Genomic DNA, 23,420 nt, shown 5'->3' on the forward strand with positions numbered 1-23,420 from the left:
GCATTTACATCTGGTGTTGCAACTTCTTTGATGGTGGAAATTTCTAAGAGAGAAAGGCCTATATTCAAGAGGAATCAATTTAAATCCATTGAAGATGAACCAAAAGGAGCATTTTCTTTAGTCTCATGTAGTGTACTTCACAATGAGGATATTAGGATTTATATCCATTGTAGCATCAAAGAATTAGGTAATGTCGATATGCTATCACTCTACAACAAGCATCTGTTAGATAGTTTGGGAAATTTGAAGCCCAAATTCAAGGTACTTTAGGATAAGGGTTTTGTGCAATTTATTTATTATCTGGTGCTCAATGAAGCATAATGGGTTCGATATATTTTGAACAGAGTTTATGATGAATTTATGTGGCTATATTTACATTACAAGATAACCAAGCAATCCATTGAAGTCCCTAGATTAAGGAAAATAAAGAATAAAATGTTGACAAAGATTACTGAATCTTAGTTTGATAGCCGGTTGATGACTATCAATGATATTATTGAGAACTATGTTAGATTTTCCTTGATGGTGATTGGATACAAGGTATATCAATCAAGCAGGTTGAATTCTATATCTAGCATGGCCATATTTGTAGCCTATGAAATGCTAAAGGAAGACAAAAGGTATGATCTTTGTACAATACTTCTCAATGTGTTAATGAGAAACTTGAAGAAAATAAAGAAAGATAAGAAACATGTATTAAAGTTTGGATCCCTAATTCTCTGTTTAACATTTTATTTCATGAATGAGATCCCAAGAATTGGAAAAGTCCAATGGGCTTATGATAAACTGGTGGCTATGCAAATCAAGAAAGGATTGTTGGGTTTGGGTGACAATGTAATGCAAAAATCAGCTTTATGGGGCTATTTTAAAACTTTTCAAACCACTACTAAAATCAGGGAGAGAATTTCTAAAGAGAGTGGAAAAATATGAGCAAACTATTTGTTTCATGGTTGACAAGGATCAATATCATATGTAGGCAGTTGAGCCAAGAACTATCTAGATCATGCCCATGAGATATGAGGTGGATGTAGTCACGCTTGATGCATATGCTCAACACTTGTTGAGTCAACCGGTGGACAACAATGAGGAGAGATTTGGTACTTTCAAGGAGAAGGATTTGAACCTGCACAAGATATTTACTAGGCTCAGAAGGAAAAGAAAAGTAAGAATGGAAGTTGAGGAGCTTGCTGAAAAAATGAGTATAACCCGAGAAGTGTAGAGAGACAAAGAGAAATATATACTGAAGGAGGAAGATATGGTGAAGCCACAATCTAAACTGGCATCTTCTCCTCCCAAGTAGTCCAAGGCCAAGAAAAGTAAGTTTGCACATACTTTTGATGTGTATAAGTCGTTATCTCCACCTAAGCATCAATAAACATCTATTGGTGGAGTAGAAAAGAGGAAGAAAGAGAAGTCTGCAAGGAAGTATGTAGCAGCAAAGGAGGAAATTGAATCAGATGAAGAGGTCAGAGAGGTAAATAAAACTACTACATTTTCTAGAGTAGTTAGAAAACCTGTATCCAGTGATGCTCCATCTTCAAAGAAAGGTAAAACACAAGGTGAGCCATCCGAAAAAAGGAGAGCAGGCAAGAAGCAGAAATCTAAGATAGGTGAATCTCTTAAGTTGAGTAAGATTAAAGGTTCTTACACTATTGTTCCTCCATTACAAAAGATTATAGACACAATAGTTAATGAAGGAAATTTGACAAACCTTTCTGTATATTATGACCATTCTAGTGAAAAAGTTTGGAGATCTATTGAAGAAGTAGTTGTACATTATATGAATTATTTAAGTAAAGCATTGATTGAACTATCATCCCTAATCCCAAAAGAATATATGATATCTTGGATACCCGAAGATACATAGATAAACTATAAGATGAGAGGTTAAAAGAACTTACATTAGTCAAGTTGTGTCTTGATATAACAAGAGAAGAAATACCAAGAATTTTGGGACTTTCTAAGGAAAACTTTTGGAGCAAGAACAAAGTAAACAAAATAATGTTTGAAAGAGTAGATGAAGTAGTTAAAGATACAAAGGGTATTCTAAGGAAAATTTTGACAGAAAATAACTATCATGTTAAACCAGAGAAAGATGACTCCCAACTGGAAGGAAAATCAAGTAAAGATACTTCTCCTTTGGTAGTTCATGTTCAAATAGAGCAGCCATCTATACAGATTGATATGGTTGGACAAGAAGTTGCAGATGATACCACTAATAATCAAGCAGTTGACAACTCTAGTGATTCTATGAAGGATCCTCCGAAGATAGAAATCATTGTTGAGATGATAGTTGAGGATATAGGTGATGCAAGAAAGGGTGAAACTGATGGTGAGGAAGGAGAAAAGGATGTAAAGTTAGAAGAAGTTGTGAAGGAGAAGGGTGAAGAGAAGACTAATAAGGCTTCAATGACCATGAAAAAAGCCACTGTTATTGACCAAGGAAAGTAGATTGCAGATGATGAAGATGATTTTTCTCATGATTCGATATATTTGAGTACCCTATCCCCTCTTCAAGCACTAAACTTAGCCACCCTCACATAAATCAAGGCAAGTGACGACTAGCTTAAGTTCACATTTGAATAGAAAGAGGTTATATCTTTCGCGACTGTAGTTTAGGAGAAAATGTTGCCTAATATTAAGCAAGTTTCCAATGACACACCCTCTGGTAAGCTTAAGGATATGTTAAACAAAGTTGAATCAGATTTTGTATCATTAGAGAAAGAAGTGGATATAAAGGTTATGAACAAGTTTAATGAAATGAGGATCCAAACCTATTTGAAAAAAATTGAGGTTGATATGGAAGTTTTGAAATCTCTGGTGAAAAGTGTTGAGGATGCTTTGGATGAAGGTGGAAAATCCTTCAAGTCATGTCTCTTTTTGCCTAAGTTTTCTATAGACACTAACAAGAAAATAAGAGATCTTGAAGGGAAATTAGCAGATACAGCATAATCATTTGTTCTGTATTTAGTCTTTTTGAGTACCCTTGAAGCCCAGATAATGGATCTCACTGATAAAATAAAGGGCCTGAATAAGGAAAAGGAATGAATGATAAGAAGAGTGGGAGAATTGAGAAGTTTAATCACTCCCCAGATGGATACTTTACTTGGAGCTCAATAGGATGTCGTAACTACTTTGGGTAAAGATGTTCTAACAGATCTTAAAGGTGTAGAAGTTCATGCATATATGTTTAGCACCCTAATTAACATCTTGGATTATTTCATGAGAGGATGGAATGAGTATTTGAAGTCTTTGAAGGAAACTTATGCAGATATTTTCAAGTTTGTATATCATTATATACATTCTTTTGTATATAAGTTTTGGTGGATTCCTACCTTTGCCATTGATGTCAAAGGGGGAGAGAGAGCAGTGAAAAATGGTGCACATTCTTAGGGGGAGTTAGTTGAGTATACAAATTTTTGGATTGATTACAGTTTTGGATTCTTTGAATACTTATCATTTTTCACAATGTTGCCATCAATGCCAAAGGGGGAGATTGTTAACATGACACACTGTTTTGATGATGCTCTAGTGAATATTGATGATGTTATATGCATGAAGATTACTTACGGGTTGTCATTGATGGAAAATCAGCCTAGTAATACTATCTAGTATATGGAGATTGGGATTATAGGAATTCTTAAGTAAGTTTGGTTATTGATGAGTATAAGTCTTGTCAGTGGAGCATAGTGTATAGATATAGTAAGCATTATTCATTTCCAGTGATTCAGTTTTTGTTGTTTTAAGTTGGAAAGTTGTTTAGGATGTTTTTGAAGTTTTTCTAGGTGTTTTGATGAGTTTTGAACTCATTATGGGGTTTTGGTTTCTTGTTTTCATCTTTTTGCTCAAAGTTGCCAGTTTGGTGTTGCCTAGCAAAATGATGGAAAAATGAGTTTTTTTTGTGGTTTTTATTTTGAAATGGTTTTAGACATGTTTCTTGTTTTGGTTTTAGGTTTGAGAAGTACTTTTAGGTGATGGTGATTTTTGGAGGTCAATCTTGCATTTTCTAGGCACCAAAAGTTGTCATTTAGGCATCAAAATGTCAAAATTAAGTGCCCTTGGACATGTACCTATTTGTAAAAGAGGTTAACCAGATTGGAGAGGTATTTAATCTCCTATTTTCACTATTGTAAGGGTTGATCATTCGAAATGAAGAAGCAATTTGAAAATTTACACTAGTTTTTTTTTGTTTTCTCTAGTTTTTGGCTCCATGTGAACAGCAGTCCGTATGCTAGCTGTACTTGGCCATACTATTCTTGCATTTTCTGGTTCTAATATGTTTCCTTAAACTTTCCCCTTTGGTGGCATTTGATTTTATCAAGTTTTGAGTTTGTGGCAAAATTAGTTTGATTTGACAGTTTCACTGCCTTGTCTAGGAATTGGCAAGGATGCTTGACCAACTTGGTTTCTTGGAGTCCTAAAATGCTCATGGCTTCCCAAGAACTAGTTGGTCAACTTGTAGACTATGTAAATACATGTTTTTTTTTCAATAATGCATGTGTAAGGAGTTTTGGTGGCCATTAAGCCCTAGGCAAGTGTGCCATTTGGCTAGGGTCTTGAAGAAATTTAATGCTTTGCTCTTCTATAGCAAGTGCATTTAAATGTTGAATAGGCTTGCCTTGATGAAGAAGTTTGTATGCCAAGAAAAAGAGGCATTCTAAGCCATGAGGGGATTGTTTGCAAGTTTACTTTGTGAAAATAATGTAAAAAACAGTGAGTCACTGTTTTAGAGACAATTTTCTTGCATTAGCCTACTCTCCATCATGCATTGGAGTTTGTAAGGTTGTTATACCTCCTTCTAATTGCTTGTGAACAATAAAAAGGAGTGTTTTTGATGTTAACTAAGGGTTTGAAGTTGCGAAGATCAATCAATGATCTTTGAGGCAAGATTTGAAATGCAAATTTGTTGTCACAGTCAATTAGGACTAAGTTTTACTTTTTTTTCCTTCAAGTTATACATGTATTCTTCTCCTCCCAAATGATAGGTATGAAGGAAAATAAGTCAAAAAAGATTGAGACTTGTTAAGGAGCACTAAACAGACTTTTTGTGAGGAATTATAATAGTGAAAGTGCAAGTCACAGTGAACTAAAAACAACAGTGAAAGACAAAGGGCAACAACAATCAGCTTGACAGTGAATTAATTTCATTTTGTAATTGCCTAATGCTTGTATGCAGGGCTAACAAGAATCCATTTTTTTATAAATTATAGGCATGCTTACATGTTGAATGTAATTGGTTTTATTTGCAAATGATGTGTTTGAAAGAGGCAAAATTGGAAAAGTTGTAAAATGTTGCATATTCCTCATAAGCAACTTTTTGTAAAAACTTGTTTTTCAAACTTTGGACTGTAAATATTCTTATTTGTGGCCTAAATAGTTAGTAGTAGGATGGCACTAAGGTCTCTTGTCAATATTGGAGGTTTATAGGTTGAATCTTGGTTTTTCACCATCAAAACCCTCATTTTTCACCCATTTTTGGGACAGTCATGGAGAAGGCCTGAGAGACCCTGAAACTTAATGAATCTTCAAGTTTTCCCAAAAGCATATCCATAAATGTGAAGCTTTTGTTCTGGAAGTCCATCATTTGAACAGGGTGAGCACAAAACCCCTAATGGAGGGCTAATTCCTTGTAGCCTTTTTAGGCCTCAAAATTAAGTTTTTGTCAAATCGGGTACAAACATGAAGGATGTAAGGCATAAAGCTCAACAAAAATAGTTGAAACAAGTTGTCTATTTGTGAATTTAACCCTTTTGGTTGGGAAGACTCCAAAATTTAGGTTGCAGCACTTTTGAAGGCTTCTACACTCCAAAATGTAGAAGACCCACAAACACCCAAGGAAACAAAATTTGTCTCAAACTCATAATCCACTAAGAGGAGACTTTGTGCAATTGGGGAGCAGATTAAGAACAAAGGATTGTATGCCATTTGGGTGAGTAAGGAGTTGGATTACCAAACCAGAGAGATTATGGAGTTGGAGCTTTTGAGTAGTCAAGGAGAGCTTGACATAGGGAGGTGGAGCAAGGTGAGTTGTTAGACTACCTTTGAGCTATTTGCACTCTGACCTTGGTGTTTACACCTTGAAAATAGTAAGGAACTATTACCTAGAAAACATACTAATCACCTAACAACCACCTAGCACTATCCTCCCTATCATAGTGGTATCAGAGCACAGCTACACTTGGGAAGAAGTAGCAATTTGGCAACCATGGTGATGAATGCAGAATTAGCAAAGAAAGTGGAAGACTAGGAAGAAGAAAATAGGTTACTCAGAGTGAAGCTAGACCTCTTAGAATAGAAGTTGGGTGAAGTAGAAGTGAAGCTAGATGAAGCCAGCAATAAGATAGAGGGAACAAAAGGTAAGGGTAAGCTATTAGCTATAAAGGATGAGACCCCTATACTAGACCCTATGATAGAGAATGAACCCTTTTTGAAAGCCTTGAAGGCTATGAGTGGGAGAACACTAGAAGGAGTCCCACTATTTAGTGGTAAAATGGACCCAAAAGTGGTCATGGAGTGGATTGAGGGGCTTGAGAACCATTTTGAGTGTGATGGTGTGACAGAGGCCCAAAAAGTGAAGGTGGGTAAGTCCAGGTTGAGAGGAGCTGCCTTAACATGGTGGAAGTTCATTCAGGATGAATGTGAGAAAGAGGGCAAAAGGCCCATAGCAACTTGGAAGGGAATGTTGTCCAAGATCAAAGAGGCTTACATTCCAGAGGACTATGAAATACAGCTCCATACGAGAAGGCATAACCTTAGGCAAAAGGAATTAGATGTCAGCACCTACACCGAGGAGTTTCAGAAGCTATGCCTTAGGTCAAAGATCCAAGAGGATGAGAATGTCAAGGTTGCTAGGTATCTCAATGGTTTGAGATGCAACATATAGGAAGAGTTAAATTTGTTGTGCCCTACAATAGTCCAGAAGTGATATCAACTTGCACTCAAGGTAGAGGAAAGGAGTAGGAAGAAGCAAGAGCAACATAATAGAGGTAGAGGAAGAGGTAGAGATGGTCAAGGCCATTGAGGCAGTTTTGGGGGAAGACACATAGACCAAAGGTCCTAGGGGGAATCTAAGCGGAGATTCTCACAGCAAACCTAATTATAGGGGAAGGGGATCAAGCAACCCAGGAAGGGGTAGGTCTAGTGGCCTAGGTAGAGGGTCTTATTTCTCCACAATGAAATGCTATAACTGTCAAAAATTGGGTCATTCTGCTTATAGGTGTCCTGAAAAGCCTAGTTCTTCCCATGGAGGTGAAAAAAAAGTGAACTATGTGCAGGAGGAAGGGAGTAGTACAAGAACTCCAACAATGCACTTAGCACCTGAAGATGGTGAAAGTCTAATGAGAGGAGAGTATTGATGCAAGAACCTCATAAGTGTGAAGTGTCTCAGAGAAGAGCATTGTTCAGGATCAAGTGCAAAATCTCGGGCAAGGTATGTAAGGTGGTTATTGATTCAAGCTCCACAGATAATATTATCTCAGAGGAGGCAATTAGCAAATTGAACCTACCTAGAATGAAGCACAGTGAACCCTACAGGGTAACCTGGTTAAACAAGGGGCAACATGTCTTAGTGAATGAACAAGCATGGGTAGACTTCAATATAGGTGAATACAAGGATAGGATACTATGTGACATCCTTCCCATTGATTCTTGCCATCTACTATTGGGTAGACCTTGGCAATTTGACAGAAGGGCACACCATGATGGTGAAAAAACACATATTCCTTTCAAAAGAATGGCATTGTCTACAAAATTCAGTCCCTTAGTGAAGAGACAGAGAACAGCAAACCACAGGCACCTAATGTGCTATTAGTCAATGAAAAAGAGTTCATCCAAACCATGAAAGAGGGAGATGGGATTGGTTATGCACTTGTAGTAAAACCTAAGGAGGATAAGAAAGAAAAACAAGTTGAGATCCCACAAGAAGTGCAACAACTTCTTGATAACTTTAAGAGCATCATCAGTGATGGACAACCAGCAACATTACCTCCTCCTAGAGCCATTAGTCATCAAATTGACTTTATACCAGGAGCTTCTTTGCCAAACAAAGCAGCATACAAGATGACTCCTGAGCAGAACAAAGAGGTAGCTAGACAGATTCAAGAGTTATTGGATCAAGGATTAATAAGAAAGAGTATAAGTCCTTGTGCAGTACCCACTGTGTTAGCACCTAAGAAAGGGGGCACATGGAGACTATGTACAGACTCTAGAGCTATCAATAAGATCACAATAAGATATAGATTCCCTATTCCCAAGATAGAAGATTTGATGGATTGTTTAGGGGGTGTGAGGTATTTCTCCAAAATAGACTTAAAAAGTGGTTACTATCAGATAAGAATAAAAGAGGGTGATGAGTGGAAAACTGTTTTCAAAACAAATGAGGGTCTTTATGAATGGTTGATTATGCCTTTTGGACTCTCTAATGCTCCCAGTACCTTTATGAGGTTAATGAATGAAGTATTGCAGGATTTTCTTAGTAAGTTTGTGGTAGTCTACTTAGATGATATACTCATTTTTAGTAAGACTAAAGAGGAGTATTTGAAACACTTAGCTATTGTTCTGCAAAGATTATCTGATGAGCAGTTAACCATAAATCTTGAAAAATGTGATTTTATGCAGCAAGAGCTAGTCTATCTTAAATTTGTTGTGTCCAGTGGAGATCTTAAGATGGATCAATCTAAAGTTGCAGCCATAACAAGCTGGCCAACCCCACAATCAGCCAGTGATGATAGGAGTTTTCATGGTCTAGCCCAGTTTTATAGGAAGTTTATCAGAGGTTTCAGCAAAATTTGTGCACCCATGTTAGATACAATAAAAGGTGGTCATAAAGTCAAGTTTCAATGGACCGAAGCAGCCAATAAGGGGTTTGAGTTTCTTAAAACTAGAGTTGCTACACAGCTAGTGCTAATCCTTCCTAGTTTTGATAAACTCTTTACAATAGAATGTGATGCTAGTCATCTTGCAGTAGGTGCAGTCTTGAGTCAAGATAATAGACCAGTTGCTTTCTTTAGTGAAAAACTAAATGATGCAAAGAAAAAGTATTCATCTTATGATTTAGATTTATATGCATTGGTGCAAGCACTTAGGAAGTGGAGGCATTATTTGCTTCCTAAGGAATTTGTTGTGTATACAAACAACCAAGCAGTCAATTTCTTGAATTCTCAGGATAAACTCAACCATAGACATGTGAAATGGGTAGAGTACCTACAAGCATATACATTTACTCTTAAGCACAAGAAAGGCCAATGTAACAAAGTAGCTAATGCTTTAAGTAGGAGATTGTTAACTATTCAGGAGATCCAAGTAAAGAGTATTGGGATTGATTGCTTTCAAGATTTATATCCTAATGATGATGATTTTGCTGTTGCTTATAAAGTTTGTCTTGCTTTTGAGAATCATTTTCATAGTGACTATGCTGACTATACATTGCAGAATGGTTTGTTATTCAGGGGAGGACAACTATGTGTTCCTAAGGGTTCCATGAGAGAAAATCTCATTCAAGAGAAACACAATGGGTGTTTGAGTGGCCATTTTGGTCTCAATAAGACCTTAGAGTTGGTTCAACGCTTTTATCACTGGCCTAAGATGCAAAGAGATGTCCGGAGGTATGTTGAACAGTGCATGGTATGTCAGAAGGCAAAAGGTCATAGCACTAATGCTGGTTTATATCAGCCACTTCCCATTCCTTCTAGGCCATGGGAGTGCATCAGTATGGATTTTGTTGTAGGTTTACCAAGGACAAAAACAAGGCATGATAGTATCTTTGTGATTGCTGACATATTTAGTAAAATGGCTCACTTTATACCTTGCAAAACTACTAATGATGCTAGTCATATTGCTTTTCTTTTCTCTAAATAAGTTGTCAAAATACACGGTTTGCCATCTAGCATTGTATCAGATAGAGATGTTAAGTTTTTGGGTCATTTTGGAAGACTTTGTGGAAGAAATTGGGTACTAACTTATCTTTTGGCTTAGCTTACCATCCATAGACAGATGGCCAAATAGAGGTGGTGAATAGAACATTTGGTAATCTACTTAGATGTCTCACCAAGGAGTATGGACAAAGCTGGGATCAACTCATCCCATAGGCAGAGCTTGCCTACAATGACAGTGTAAACAGATCCACTGGTAAGAGTCTATTTTAGGTTGTTTATGGGATGCATCCAAGAGGTGTTTCTGAGTTACTTGATGTGACTAACTTGCAACATGTTAGTGGGATAGTAGAAGATATGGCTCAATCTCTGAAAGAGATACATGAATAGGTTAAGCAGTCTTTGCAGGACACCACAGCAAGAGTCAAGGCAAGGGTGGATGCTTCAAAAAGGGATGTCCAATTCTCAGTTGGAGATTTTGTGGTGGTACATCTCAACAAGTCTAGATTGCAAAAGGGAGTTCCTACCAAGTTACAAATGAGAAGAATTGGACCTTGCAGGATTTTGGCTAAGTATGGTCCAAATGCTTATAAAATTTATTTACCTGCTAATGTTTCTTTGTATCCTATCTTTAATGTTGTAGATTTGGTACCTTTCAAGGGACAGCCTCCAGAAGAGACTCAGAGGACTTCAGACATTTCAACTTTCCTTTCTGATCTATCTATCACCTCTTCTTCTTCTCCCATTCTTGAATAGGTACTTGATTCCAGGATCATCAAAAAGACTAGAAGACATGACTACCTTGAGCATTTGATCATGTGGAAAGATCAACCAGCTTTTGAAGCCACTTGGATACCTGAAAGTGACTTCACCAAGGCTAGTATTCCTCTCTCTATTCTACCCAAAGGAGTCACTTGACTTCTTTGTCACCGAGGGAGTATGGTGCAAGAGCACCTAGCTTCATTCTCAGCTTCATTTTCCTCTAAGGTTTGATTTTTGTTGTTTTAAGTTGGAAAGTTGTTTAGGATTTTTTTGAAGTTTTTCTAAGTTGTTTTGATGAGTTTTGAACTCATTATGGGGTTTTGGCTTCTTGTTTTCATCTTTTTGCTCAAAGTTGCTAGTTTGGTGTTGCCTAGCAAAATGATGGAAAAATGAGTTTTTTTGTGGTTTTTGTTTTGAAAAGGTTTTAGACATGTTTCTTGTTTGGGTTTTAGGTTTGAGAAGTATTTTTAGGTGATGGTGAGTTTTGGAGGTCAATCTTGCATTTTCTAGGCACCAAAAGTTGTCATTTATGCATCAAAATGTCAAAATTAAGTGCCCTTGGACATGTACCTATCTGTACAGGAGGTTAATGAACCTGGAGAGGTATTTAATCTCATGTTTTCACTATTGTAAGGGTTGATCATTCAAAGTGAAGAAGCAATTTGAAAATTTACACTAGTTTTTTTTGGTTTTCTCTAGTTTTTGGCTCCATGTGAACAACAGTCCATACACCAGCTATACTTGGCCATACTATTCTTGCATTTTCTAGTTTTAATATGTTTCCTAAAACTTTTCCCTTTTGTGGTATTTGATTTTATCAAGTTTTGAGTTTGTAGAAAAATTAGTTTCATTTGACAGTTTCATTGTCTTGTCTAGGAATTGGCAAGGATGCTTGACCAACTTGGTTTCTTGGAATCCTAAAATGCTCATGGCTTCCCAAGAACTAGTTGGTCAACTTGTAGACTATGTAAATACATGTTTTGTTTTCAAGAATGTAGGTGTAATGAGTTTTGGTGGCCATTAAGCCCTAGGCAAGTGTGCCATTTGGCTAGGGTCTTGAAGAAATTTAATGCTTTGCTCTTCTATAGCAAGTGCATTTAAATGTTGAATAGGCTTGCCTTGATGAATAAGTTTGTATGCTAAGGCAAAGAGGCTTTCTAATCCATGAGGGGATTGTTTGCAAGTTTACTTTGTGAAAATAATGTAAAAAATAGTGAGTTATCGTTTTAGAGACAATTTTCTTGCATTAGCCTACTCTCCATCATGCATTGGAGTTTGTAAGGTTGTTATACCTCCTTCTAATTGCTTGTGAACAAGAAAAAGGAGTTTTTTTATGTTAACTAAGGGTTTGAAGTTTCCAAGATCAATCAATGATCTTTGAGGCAAGATTTGAAATGCAAATTTGTTGTCACAATCAATTAGGACTGAGTTTTACTTTTTTTTCCTTGAAGTTATACATGTATTCTTCTCCTCCCAAATGATAGGTATGAAAGACAATAATTCAACAAAGATTGGGCCTCGTTAAGGAGCAATACATAGACTTTTTGTGAGGAGTTCTAATAGTGAAAGTGTAGGTCACAGTGAACTACAAAAAACAGTGAAAGATAAAGGGCAACAACAGTTAGCTTGATAGTGAATTAATTTCATTTTGTAATTGCCTAATGCTAGTATGTAGGGCTAACAAGATTCCCTTTGTTTCTAAATGATAGGAATGCTTACATGTTGAATGTAATTGGTTTTATTTGCAAATGATGTGTTTGAAAGAGGCAAAATTGGAAAAGTTGTAAAATGTTGCATTTTCCTCATAAGCAACTTTTTGTAAAAACTTGTTTTTCAAACTTTGGAGTGTAAATATTCTTATTTGTGGCCTAAATAGTCAGTAGTAGGATGGCCCTAAGGTGTGTTGTCAATATTGGAGGTTTATAGGTTGAATCTTGGTTTTTCACCATCAAAACCCTTCAAAACCTTCCTTTTTCACCCATTTTTGGGACAGTCATGGAGAAGGCCTGAGAGACCCTGAAACTTTACGAATCTTCAATTTTTCCCAAAAGGGTATCCATAAATGTGAAGCTTTTGTTTTGGAAGTCTATCATTTGAATAGGGTGAGCACAAAACCCCTAATGGAGGGCTAATTCCTTGTAGCCTTTTTAGGCCTCAAAATTAAGTTTTTGTCAAATCGGATACAAACATGAAGGATGTAAGGCATAAAGCTCAACAAAAATAGTTGAAACAAGCTGTCCATTTGTGAATTTAATCGTTTTGGTTGGGAAGACTCCAAAATTTAGTTTGCGACACTTTTGAAGGCTTCTACACTCCAAAACGTAGAAGACCCACAAACACCCAAGGAAACAAAACTTGTCTCAAACTCATAATCCACTAAGAGGAGACTTTGTGTAGTTGGAGAGCAGATCAAGGACAAAGGATTGAATTCCATTTAGGTGAGTAAGGAGTTGGACTACCAAACTAGAGAGATTATGGAGTTGGAGCTTTTGAGTAGTCAAGGAGAGCTTGACATAGGGAGGTGGAGCAAGCTGAGTTGTTAGACTGCCTTTGAGCTATTTGCACTCTAACCTTGGTGTTTACACCTTGAAAACAGTAAGGAACTATTACCTAGCAAACATACTAATCACCTAAGAACCACCTAGCACTATCCTCCCTATCATGAGAGGGGTGGGGGTGAATCATTTGTCACATATTACCGGAAGCATTAGAAATTTAAACTTTAATACCAAAACCCAAAACAATAATATCAGAATAGCAGTTAATCAAATTAAGCATAAACAATAATCACAGAATAAAAGCCATCCACACAACACCAAGATTTGTACGTGGAAAACCCAGTAAAGGGAAAAACCATGTGGGAAGCCTACCCACAGTTAGATAATAATTTTGCAGTAAGTATGTGAATTACAATGAAGGGGCCTGCACTTGAAGGAATGACAATAGCCTAGAGCACACTTCTCATCACAAAAGCAGCCTCACTGACTACATATAAATCCACACTACAATCCAAAGAAGTGTTGAACTAAAAAAGATAGCATCTCCCATGCCTAAGCACAATTCTGGTTAAGCTTAATAGGGAAGGACCAAATCCTCTGCCTAAATGATATTACATTATTCGTACATTACATTCCTTGACCATGAATTCTTACAATAACCATGATGATCTATAATGAGATCTTACATTTTATTTATACAAACCCTCGACCATAAACAATCAGGTCGACCACCAAACAATAAACCAATTACATGATTCCAAACCATGTCGGACTTAGACTAAACAAATAATATCTAACACATAAGATATCCCAGAAATACAATAAGAGTCCTATCCACACGTTACATTAATAAAGGTCCATAACCTAGATCAACTGGGACCAAGTATAGGTCCAAATGCTTCAGCAATGATCTCCAAATTCCAAGTCTTGAACAAGTCATCAACAACATACTTAAACTCTGTTGGTGAAACTCTTGTTGGAACCATAAACCAATCTTCTAAGTAAACATGATAGCATCCAATCACCAGACCAAAACCAATTGACCAAACATGAGTATGAGTATCATGAACATGCCAATTCCATCATCAGATTATACCAGGGTCTACTGGATCATGTTGGATCAAAGTTAACCAGAAACCACATAAGTGACCGGGACTAGAAGGGTGTCAGTAAAGCATCTAAACATGTAGTGTTAACCTGAATGCAACACATAATAAATTCCACCAAATGGCCAACAATCTCTCCCTTTGGCATTGATGGAAACACTAGATGTGAAAAACATCTAAGTACCAAGAAATGCCAAACAAGTCTCCCCTTGTGGAAGACAACCAACTAATCACCAACATATAGCTCTGAATATCAATATCTCTCTCCCTTTGAATAACATCTCTGTAAAGTTTTGAATTTCTTTTTCACGTTACTATCTCTCCCCCTTTGACATCAATGCCAAAAACCTTTCAGAAATATCAAAGAAAAAACATAATCCTTTGAATCTCAAAGATGAGTACTCCCTATGAGCAGTAGCATCCCACATCAGTGATGGAATGAATAGTATCTTTGATAATGCACATCGAACTGATGCCAAACCACATCAATCAAGTCTTTTCCAAAGGGGCAGAAACCCCCAATATGTCTCTCAGGTTCTCAAATGATTCCTTGGATAAAGGTTTTGTGAAAATATCTACAATCTGTTCTTTAGTGTTCACATAAACTAGTTTAACTTCATTTGCTTCCACCTTTTCCTTCAAAAAGTTTACTTGATAGATATGTGCTTTTTCTTAGAATGAAATACCAGATTCTTTGATATATGAATAGCAGCAGAGTTATCACAGTGAATAACTGTCGTTGCATCATAATCCACCTTTATATCCTTTAACATTTGCTTCATCAATAAAACTTGTGTATAGTTAGTAGTAGAAACTATTGGCATTCTACACTCTTCTAAGAATGATGGTGTTGTCATTGATTACAACCTACTGGCAACCATCTAGCAACCTTCTGGCACTCATCTGGTAAAGCCACCAATAGGCACCAGCATAGACATCTACATACTATTGGAATTTTTGATGACTATGTTGTGATTGTCATTGATGGATAGACACTTGCAGTAAGATCACTTTTGTATGTATTAGTTAAAGCTCAACTGGTACATGTTCCAACTGGTATGATGTATTATAGTCCTTAGACTATTGGTGTTTTGTAGAAAGCGATTACCAATCTGAAGTGGTATGTTGACCCCAAGCGGTTCGAGGATCTCAAGCAGTACGAAGGATCAAAGCGGCATAACACATATTTCCTAGTCTTCATTTTGTCAAACCGGCAACCAGTATTTTGCTTGAACTGGTATTTTGTATGAACCGGTAATACTCAGTGATGAGTTACCAACTGACATTTTGTGATGAGTTACCATCCACTGATTGTTTGATGGTGTCAACACTTTAATAGTGCTTTTTGTGTCATGCTACAAAATATGTCTAGATGCATTGAGCCTAGGAAATTGTAATGTAATCCTATTGGACCGACATGAAATCAAATTCTTTTATAAGGACATCATGTCTAGGGTTTTAGGTTGTTGTTGTTGATGTTGTTGCAAGGGTTTAAGGTGGTTGATGAGTTAAAGAGAGTATGAATGTGTAGAATACTGAAGTAATGCTAGAATGCATTAGGAACAAGCTATCAAGGATCTAACCAAGAAATTTGTGCTATTAGCTAGATCACTCACTTGTTGATTACTCACATCTTCAACAAGTCTGTAGCCCTTAATCGGGTAGGACCAAAAGCCTTTTGTAAATCCTCTAACAAGGTGGTTCACATCTGTGGATCTAAAATCCTCTAGCAAGGTAGTCTTTAATCGGACTTATCTCCTGACAGAGATTGAGATTCCTAACAAGATCTATTCTAGTAAAGAACATTGTATGACCTTAACCGGTCTGGTTCCTATTTTGCAGATAGTTGCTTGTGAGTTCCATCTCACCATGGTTTTTCCCATTTGGGTTTCCATGTCAAAATCTCTTGTGTTATGGTGTTTGTGCTTCTGTGGGTGAATGCATTATTTGCTATTTGGTTTGCACGTGTGCTAACCGGTTTGTCTGCTAAACTGTTTTACCAGTTTATGTTTAGTCTAACAAAGTGTTTAAGTGCAAAGATTTTTGGCATACTAATTCAGCCCCCCCTCTTAGTATTCATCAATTGGTATCAGAGTCAACCTTTCTATAAGTTTAACCACTTGGAAAGAGATATGGGGGAATACACATTGAGGGAACTTACTGATCGGCTCACTCAGTCTGAGCTAGCCTATGATGATCTTATGGTCAAATATAAGGCCTCTCAAGAAAAAAGGAGAGAGAATGCTGAAAAGTTGATGGAGATATCTGAAAATAGTTCTTCTAATGAAGCGGACATGGAAGCCCTGATTCAAAAAGTAGAAAATTTGAATGAATCCAATTCCAACCTGAGAAAAAAATTGGAAGGACTGACTATCGGAATGTGCCAAGAGCTTGAGAACCGAAGGAAAGCTGAAGATCTGGTCAAAGACAAAGATCATGAAAACTCCAATGTGAAGCAAGAGATCAATGCCCTAACTGCTCAACTCCATGCGAACAAAGTGGAAAAGGAAGACATGCAAGGAGAACTGTACATTGCCATCTCTGAGAATGAAAACCTGATGGAAACAAATGCTGCTATTTCCAAAGAACTCTCTGAGTCAAAGGAAATACTTGCTAAGTTCAACAAGAGTACTGTCAAGCTAGAGAAAAAGCTTGAATCAACCAAACCTATCAAGAACACTGAAGGACTTGGTTATTCTGGTCATGAGGAAGGTGAGACCTCAGGTACAAATGTTGGAGCATTGAAGAAACAACCGACATCAAAGGATAAAGGTAAGAAAAAGTTTAAACCTATTTGCTTTAACTATCTTAAAGAAGGACATACTGGCAATGTGTGTAGGAGTAAGGCTTGCAATAATTTTCCTTATTTTCTAAATGATAAGCCTAGATCCTATAAATTCAATGGTAATTGTTGTGCATGCCACAAGTTTGGGCATAGAGCATCTGAATGCAGGTCTGTTATGAACAATACTGGAAGATATCCTCAAAGGACTCAAGGAGTTGGTCTTGAACCTTTTGTGAGCCAGAATCACAACTGGTTTAATGCCTTCAATCATTAGTCAAGAAGTGGTGGCTATCAAGTGGTAACTGGATGGAGAGAAAAATATATGGTCTGTTGGCATTATGTGAACCAGTATGAGGACATAATGACATTGTATATTGTCATTGATGTCAATATGCTAAAGAAGTGAGAATTAGCATATGAGAGAACTGGTAGAACAATGTGAACCGACATTTGTGCCAAAGTGAAGCGGTGTGTTTGTTCATGATGAACCGACATATAGTTATGGGAACCGACATATGGAAGTGTTGTATGACTACCGATTGGTAGTCTCAACTTCAAGGTTTTTGATTTAAGTGCTTCAAGCCTATGTGGCTCAACCAGTGACTTTGTGTGATGAGTTAGCATGGTAACAAAGAACAGATCATGTTTCCACATAAAACTTGTGTGTGTGAAGGATCTTGAATGAAGGAGATTGTTCCTATCTACCTTGGGAATGTGAGAAGTCTGCAAAATGGTGATAACATGTGATGGGTTATCAGCCGCCATAAAATTGGTGGAAATGGACGATGGAGAATGTTTTGAGATTGGATCAAGAACTACTGCATTTAATGCAGTGTGCTCAATGGTTAGGATTGAACCATTTGAATTCCTTAACCTAATAGGTTTAGGGTTTATGGTTTATGCTACCGACATATCTGTATTCCTATAAGGTTGATATTGTGTCTCTTTTTGAGGTTGTTGGTAAAAGTTGTGTGTGTGTATCCAAGAGAAGGGATATGTGATTCTTGCCAAACCAAAAGGAGAGAAGTGATACCTACAGAGTGTAAGTGCAAAAGGTGAAGAGGAGCTTGAGAGGATCTGCATTGGCATTAAGTGATGTTACTAGATCATTGTAATACTTCTTGATCTCTAACCACCTCAATAGTTGGAAAATCCCTTAACAGTGTAGCCTTAACCGGCTTTCTATAAATCCTTTAACAGGGTAATTCAAAGCTATTGAGTTAGAAATCCTTTAGCTATTGAGTTCTTGAAATCCTTTAACAAGGTAACCTTTAACAGGGTTTAACCATTAACTGGGTATTCTAGCCATCCCTTAACCAGGTGATCCCTAACAGGATCGGTTCCTAGTAGAACCTACTGTAATGTCTCTAACCGGACAAGGCTCCTAACAGAGTGGACTTCTAAAGAGTTCAAAAATAGCTTGTGGGTATTCATCCCCACCGTGGTTTTTCCCAGTTGGGTTTCCATGTGAAAAATATGTGTGTCATGTGTGATGCTTTTATCTTGTGATGCTTTGCTATTGTCTGTCAAGCATATGATGGTTCTGTGTTTTATGCCTGTCAATAAAACATGTTGAACTAGCTGTTATTATGGTCTGATGATAAATTACTTGTTTATGCATAAGGGTGAAATGGTAGTGTAGTCTTGAGTTGAGTGAAAAACTAAGTGAGTAACTAGTTAATGCTTGTCTTAGTCATTCTTAGCTTTACCGGTTGCACTCTGTTTCAAACCAGTGTCACTGTTTGCTAGTCATTTGAAGTGTTTGCTATCAAACTAGTTTAGAACTGTATTTTTGTCTGCATTGATTTACCCCCCCTCTTAATACTAGGTTAGTACTATCTGTCCATCATTGAGTTATCATGGTCTGTCATGGTCATGGTCACACTGCTGCAACATGCAGGAGGAAGAACGACAACATAAATAATGTACCTTGGAGAGCACCTGGAATGGTCTGCTATCATTGCAACAAACTGGGTCACATTGCCAAATTCTACAGATCAAGAAAGAACATATCGGATGATAGACTAATCACTTCGAAAGGAAAGATTGATATTGACATTGTTCAAGTGGATATGAACAAAACTTGGAAGAAGAACCGGTTTCTACACCTAGCATGGAAATATCGGAACCGACAAACTAAGCATCATAAAAGCTTAGGGGGAGCAAACAATGAAATGTTTCAAACCCCCAGTTTACACTGATAAAAGACCTTAACTAGTATGCAATACCTATCATTTAGCGAAAGACCAGAAATAGTAAAAGGCAAATTAGGGTTTACGCCCTAATGGTGGAGCATTATTTATGATAGGTGAGGAATATGTTTAAGAGGAATTTTCAAATCATTTCTCACTATCATTTTTTTTTAGTGAAGAATGTTTTCAAGTGCAGAGCGATGAAAAAGTGATTTGTGCTGTGATTCAGAGAAATTTAGAAACCTTGAAGGAGATTCAAAAGCAAATTACAAATGGTCAAGAGAAGAACGCAAAGTGGTAATTCAACAACTGATGAAGTGGAATTTGCAAATCCCTAAACTCTCAATTTTTGAAAGGTATTTCTTGAGTTTTCTATTTTGTCATGTCTTCCATATCTCATGATAGTTCTAGTGCAACTATCGATTCTATGGATTTCATTCAAAGAAAATCAAAATATAATGCTTTGTCACAAGTACCAGTTGGGGTTATAGTAGAAGAAGGGATTTTAGATTATATAGACTGTAAAATCAAAGACCTAGGGTCTCTTGTGATCCATTCACAACTAGGTCTATTATGTGGGAAAGATGAAAAGATCAAACCGGAGTATAGTATTTTGGAGAAGAAGAAACTTCACAGTGCAGTTTACTTCCTTGAGGATTTCATAGATGATAATATTAGAATCATTCTCAGAAGAGTTCATGGTGACAAGATGTACCTGGAGAGAACACATGATATCACTCCACAAGCTATTCATGTCGTCACCAGTTTCTGCAATATAGGGGAAGTGCCAGCCCTTAGGAAGGTCAGCAAGATGGAAATGTCCAAGCTCACCGGTTCAGTGAGCGACTCATGAGGAATGATTGTTAATTCAAACAAGGATGACCTCGTGAAATATGTGTGCATGGTGATTGGATACCAAATGTTCTCTGCCAGCAGAATTAACTTTGTATCTGCTATAGCGATAAATGCCGCTTATCGGATGATCAAGGAAGATGCATCATTCGACCTCTACACCGGTATGCAAAGGCAACTCCTGTTGAATCTGAAATCAATCAAATAGGATAATGCATTGAAGTTCAAGTTTTGTCAGCTATTGCTCCGATCAATCTTTTATTTCCAAGGTTACTTCCCAGGAGTGGGAGATATTCAGTGGTCTGCGGACTAACCGGTTACCAAGCAGATGAAAGAAAGCTTGCAAGCAACTAGAATCAGTTACCTTGATGTTCTGAATAGGTACTTTGATGAGTTCAGAAGCAAGATGAGCCTAAGGATGAGGATATCTAGTGACATTGTCAAGAAGTATGAAGATGATATCTGCTTTATCATCAATGTGGATCAATGCATAATGGAGGCTGTTGAGCCTAGACAGGAAGAAGTGGAGCCTATGGGCTATGAGGTGATGTATGATATGCTGGATAGGTATGCCTCTACCCTAATTTCCTCACCCCTAGATCCCAAGGCAAAGAGAACCGACACCTATCTAGAAAGGGTAGCACTGGTTATAGAACCTCCTAAAAAAAAGGGAAAGGTAGTGCCTTCGACATTAGCACCGGTTACTGCAGCCAGTCCCAAAGTGACCAAGTGGTCACCTGCAAAGAACAAATCGGTAGCGGCACCTGCCAAAGTGTTCGAGAGTAAAAGGAAGACAAGGAATGCCTCTCCGGACTCACAAGAAATGGTGTTTGAGGAAAAACCCAAGAAGACAAGACAAGCAAAGAAAAAGACAAAGAATGAACTGACATCATTGGCACCGATAAATATTGACATTTCTTCTTACAAACCTTTGACACATTGGCAAACAACCATAAAAAATATTAGGAGAAAAGTTCTGAATGATTTGATTGATTGTTTTGATGGTTTCAATGATGATGAAAAACAAGTAGTTGAAAAAGGAATCATTATATTCTATGTATTAATGACCAGTCACCTTCAGAAATTAGATCTGAGACACTGGATTCTTTGTATAATTCCTTAGACAATAAATGTCACATTTCCATAGAGAAGGAACAGGAAATGAGTGAGAAATTTTTTGCTAAACATTTTCCTGATGTATCAAATTCAGAATTGTTCGAAGTAATGAATAAATACAAAGGCCTCTTCTTCATGAGGAGAAGAAGACTCCTATTACTAGAAGGTAAGGGTTAAGAAGTGCTCAAGAATACACACACTCTTGCTTTAGAATCTCTTAAGATGCATCAAGTGGCTGAAGCCAATAGGAAGGCTGAACAAGAACTAGCAATAACTAAATCGGATGAAGTGTTTGACAATGAAGGAAACCCGGTTACTGAACCCATAGACACTATTGATGTCGATCCTCTAGATGGAGAGGATGTTGCTCAGGGTACACCATCAGAAGCAACATGATAGGAGAAGCAGGGAGAATAGGAAGTAAAGCAAAAGGAAACCGAGGACAAAAAGGAGGAAGCAAAGAGGCAAGCAGAGAAGAAGAAAGCCAAAGAGGAGAAGAAGAAGAAGGATGAAGAGGAGAAGAAGAAGAAGGATGAAGAGGAGAAGAAGTAAAAGGAAGAGGACAAGAAGAAGAAGGATGAAGAGGAGAAGAAGAAAAAGGAAGAGGAAAAGAAGAAGAAGGAAGAAAATGAGGAGAAATGGAAACAGGAAGAAAAGAGAAAAGAAGAAGAGAAGAAAAGAAAGGAAGAGGAGAAGAGAAAGGAAGAGGAGAAGCGAAAGGATGCAGAAAAGAAGAAGGAAGAGGAAGATAAGGCAGAGGAGAAGAGGAAGGAAGAAAAGAAGAAGAAGGCAGAGGAGGATAAGGAAGAGGAAAGAGAAAAGAAGCAGAGAAGAAGAAGGAAGAGGAAGACAAGGAAGCAGAAGAGGCAAAGAGCACGCAGATGGAAACTCCAAAGGAAACCAGTAGTCAAGCCAAACTAGCTAAGCTCACTAGTCCTATTGACCTCTAGTCTACAAGCGAAATGGAGCTACTATAGAGCATTAAGGTTGCTCAAGAATGCCTTGAGGTGTTAAGGAGGAAGAAGGACAAAGATGTGATCCAAGTTGCGGTGGACAATCTTACCGGTTTGTTACCTGGCAAAAACATCCCCAGTACTGACTCATCATTGGCCCAATTGAAGCTCCTATGGATAGTAGTGGATAATCAAGTGTAGAGCTTAGAGGAGGTAGTAGAGGAAAATGCCAAGAAAGAGCATCAAAAGGCTCTCAACATTGCCCTAGTGAAGAAGCTTAATGAGCTCCGGTCAGAATTGCAAAAAGCACAGAAAGATATAAGGAATGCTCTAGATGAGGGAAATCTACTACTAAGTAAGATTTGCAAACCCCATCTCTTCTATGATGATGTGCTTGCACAGAAGTAAAAGCTTCAAACTAACTTGCAATTGTATATGAGTACCTTCAAGCTACCATATGACTCTTTTACAACTTATGGGCAAACCGTTCACTGGTTTCACATTCAGTCTACCAAAATAGAGTTGGAAATAAGCACCCAGACTCAAGATTTATAGGAACTCCAACTAGTTCTACTCCCATGCCTGTAGATACTTCAGAAATGTTATTTAAATCTGGATGCTTTAACAGTGACTCAGGAGATGAGCACACTAGATTCCATGGAAGAACAGGTCTCCCAGATGTAGACAGAGAAAGAAGTGGCAACCTCCCTACTTGAGTCTTGGTCCTTATCTATGAAACAATTTTTGTAGGACTTTAAATCATTTTTTGACAAGTTTTATTCCTTATTGTCATAAACTCTTATTCTTTTAATACTAATGACATAGTTGTTAGTCTGTAATATTTTGTTGTCATTGTTGGCAAAGGTGGAGAAGTATAAATTTTGAATGTTTTGATGTATACTTTCATGTTATTTCTTTTAAGAAGTAGTATACATTGTATTTTCTGCAAAAGGGATAGTGTATATGCTTAGGGGGATTAATTTTGATTCTGGCATATTTTTGTTGTAAAACACTTAGATGTCAAAATTTCCTTAGTGTTGCCATCAATGCCAAAGGGGGAGATTGTTGGCATTTTTGATGATTATGTTGTGATTGTCATTGATGGACACACACTTGCATTGAGATCACTTTTGTATGTATTAGTTAAAGCTCAACTGGTACATGTCCCAACCAGTATGATGCATTATAGTCCTTAGACTATTGGTGTTTTGCAAAAAGTGATTACCGATCTGAAGTAGTATGTTGACCCCAAGTGGTTCGAGGATCTCAAGAGGTACGAAGGATCAA

The sequence above is a fragment of the Cryptomeria japonica genome, chromosome 1 (genome assembly GCF_030272615.1).
Source record: "Cryptomeria japonica chromosome 1, Sugi_1.0, whole genome shotgun sequence".
In the NCBI taxonomy this organism is placed as follows: Eukaryota; Viridiplantae; Streptophyta; class Pinopsida; order Cupressales; family Cupressaceae; genus Cryptomeria; species Cryptomeria japonica.